Source organism: Triticum dicoccoides, chromosome 7A (genome assembly GCF_002162155.2).
Source record: "Triticum dicoccoides isolate Atlit2015 ecotype Zavitan chromosome 7A, WEW_v2.0, whole genome shotgun sequence".
NCBI lineage: Eukaryota > Viridiplantae > Streptophyta > Magnoliopsida > Poales > Poaceae > Triticum > Triticum dicoccoides.
The window spans coordinates 553,702,518-553,705,959 of NC_041392.1; positions in this window are offsets into that span (position 1 = coordinate 553,702,518).

The following is a 3,442-nucleotide window of genomic DNA, read 5'->3' on the forward strand; positions in this document are numbered from 1 at the left end:
GCCCCGCGCGCCCGGCGCCGCCGCCCTCCTCTCTCGCGCGCCATCGCCGCACCCTCCGGCCGCCTCCTCCCTCCTCAACGCCGGCTCCGGCGAGTTCCATCCCCGCCGGTGAACAGTGCCTTGCCGGCCCCGCCTCGATTTCCGTGCCGAGTCAAACCCTAGATCTCGGGGTGATTTTTTTTGTCTAAGTCCAGAAATCACAGATCCAAGTGCCCCTGTTCATAGCCTCGTAACTTTGCATCCGTAGCTCCGATTCATGCATATAGCATATCAAAATGTTCATCTCAGAGAGTACATCATTTAATTCCATTGCATCATTTTCATTTGAGTTCATATTGATGCCCGAAATGCTGTTAGAAGAGGGCTACTTGAGATAATTGTCAGATCTGCTGCTCCATTTAGGTTTTTGTCATTTTTGCCATGATTAATGTGTGCATGATATGCCCTGATGCTCTACATATGTTTTGTTAAGGGTTTTGTCATCTTTCCATAGGTGCAACCCATGTATTTTTGTGATGTGTGTGGTGACTAGTAAAAGCTTGCAAAGTGGTGCACTTGTTAATTCTGTTTTCAGGGACTTAGCAATTCCACTAAGTCCTTGACCTGTTTATCTCATATGGCCATATGTTCATGTTGTTTCCTAGTGGTCCGTGCCTCTTTTGAGGATGATTAGTAAGGATGTTTTGTTAATATTGTAGTTCTCTATCCATCCATATCTTTGTTTGCAATTATGGAGCACCCTAGCTTGAGTCAATCGATCTCTACTTCTGCTACTTTGTGAATCTGGGAAGATTGTCAACTTGTTTGCAATTTTGCCGATGATGTTGTAGTTGATCCGTGCATGCTATGCTATTGTTCTTGCCATGTCTAGATTGCATTTTGTGCCTTCTCGATGGATGTATGCTTGTCTTGCCATGACTTGCCATGTGGTGAGAGCATCGAGCTCGTAAACATGCCTACTTGAGTTATATTTCAGCATGTGTCAGTTTTCACTGTCTGAAAACTGATTATGTTTTTGCTATGTTCACATGCTTGCAATTGTATTTTCTGATCCCTTTTGGCTCAATGTCACCAAGGGACTTTTGTTAAGCTCTTTGAGTAGCTCCATGTCATGCTTTACTTTGCCATGTTCAGTTCCTGTAGCATGTAGTTTTGTTGCTCCGAAGAGGGCTACCTGATCTGAAATTCCAGACAAGTGTTAATTTCACTAAGTCTGAGATCTGTTTGCCATATGCATTTTTGCCATGCTTGTTTGAACCTGTTTATGGATGAATTGGCCGTAGCTCAGTGCTAGAATTTTGTTAAGCATCTTGAATGAATCCCTGCCATGTATTTTTTTGTCATGTTTGGGTGTTGTAGCATGTTCATCTCATTGCATTTAGATGGCTACTTGCTGTAAATCGCAGACCGGTGCCATTTTTGGATCGCTTGCCATTTCCAAACCGTAACTCCGATTCCGGCGTTCTTTATATCGTTTTCAAGCGATTTTATCTCATATTTCCAGTGGCACACTTGGAATTCCAAGTTGAGGCCAGGTTCATGCATTCCCTGTCATATCTTGCATTTTGCATCCCGCATCGCATCCCGCATAGCATATCATCATTGCATCATATTGCTTGATCCTTGCACGTGGTTGATTGTATCCTTGTTGCTTCTTTGTCTTGTTTGGGTAGATCCGGGAGACGAGTTCGCTAACGAGGAGCCCGTTGAGTTTGCTTTTGAGGATCCAGTCAAGTCTGACAACTGTGCAGACAAGATGATCATACCCTCGAAATCACTACTATCTTTGCTATGCTAGTTTGCTCGCTCTTTTGCTATGCCAATGCTACGATGCCTACCACTTGCTTTCAAGCCTCCCAAATTGCCATGTCAAACCTCTAACCCACCTTGTCCTAGCAAACCGTTGATTGGCTATGTTACCGCTTCGCTCAGCCCCTCTTATAGCGTTGCTAGTTGCAGGTGAAGATTGGAGGTCGTTCCTTGTTGGAACATTTATTTACTTGTTGGGATATTATTATATTATCTTGTTATCTTAATTCATCTATATACTTGGTAAAGGGTGGAAGGCTCGGTCTCTCGCCTAGTGTTTTGTTCCACTCTTGCCGCCCTAGTTTCCGTCATACCGGTGTTATGTTCCCGGATTTTGCGTTCCTTACGCAGTTGGGTTATAATGGGAACCCCTTGATAGTTCGCCTTGATTAAAGCTTTTCCAGCAATGCCCAACCTTGGTTTTACCATTTGCCACCTAGCCTTTTCTTTCCCTTAGGTTTTGCAGACTCAAGGGTCATCATTATTTTAAACCCCCCGGGCCAGTGCTCCTCTGAGTGTTGGTCCACCTGTCAGCTACCGGTGGCCACCAGGGGCAACTCTGGGCTGGCCTACCCGTACCTAGGACAATCTGAGTGTGCCCTGAGAAAGAGATATGTGCAGCTCCTATCGGTATTTGTCGGCACATTCAGGCAGTGTTGCTGGTCTTGTTTTAACCTGTCGAAGTGTCTTGAATAACTGAGATACCGAGTCTGATCAGAACGTCTTGGGAGGAGGTCTATTCCTTCGTTAACCGTGAGAGCTTGTCATGGGCTAAGTTGGGACTCCCCTGCAGGGATTTGAACTTTCGAAAGTCGTGCCCGCGGTTATGGGTAGATGGGAATTTGTTAATGTCCGGTTGTAGATAACTTGAACCTTAATTTAATTAAAATGAATCAACTGAGTGTGTTACCGTGATGGCCTCTTCTCGGCGGAGTCCGGGAAGTGGACACGGTGTTGGAGTAATGTTTGCGCAGGTTGCTCTCTAGTTTCTCGCTCGCGCTTTGCCTCCTCTTCTCGCTCTCTTTTGCGAATAAGTTAGCCACCATACTTGCTAGTCGCTTGCTGCAGCTCCACATATATTTACCTTGCCTTACCTATAAGCATAAATAGTCTTGATTGCGAGGGTGCGAGATTGCTGAGTCCCTGTGGCTCACAGATTACTATTACACCAGATGCAGGGCCTGATGATTCCACTCCAGCAAACGCGTATGAGCTCAAGTGGGAGTTCGACGAAGACTCTCAACATTACTATGTTTCTTTTCCTGATGATCAGTGGTGGTGCCCAGTTGGGGGTGAACGGGACCGTGTCACTTGTTGGGTTATCTTTTATTTTGGCGCCGTAGTCGGGCCATGAGTATTTGGATGATGTAATGTTATTTATGTACTTGATTGACGTGGCGAGTGTAAGCCAACTATGTTATCTCCCCTTTATTATTTACATTACATGGGATGTTGTGAAGATTGCCTAACTTGCGACATATGCCTTCAATGCGATTATACCTCTAAGTCGTGCCTCGACACGTGGGAGATATAGTCGCATCGAGGGTGTTACAATCAACAGGAAGATTAACCCCTAGTTGATTCAAGTGATTATGATACCCAAACATTTTTGAGTATATGTTCACTGACAGAA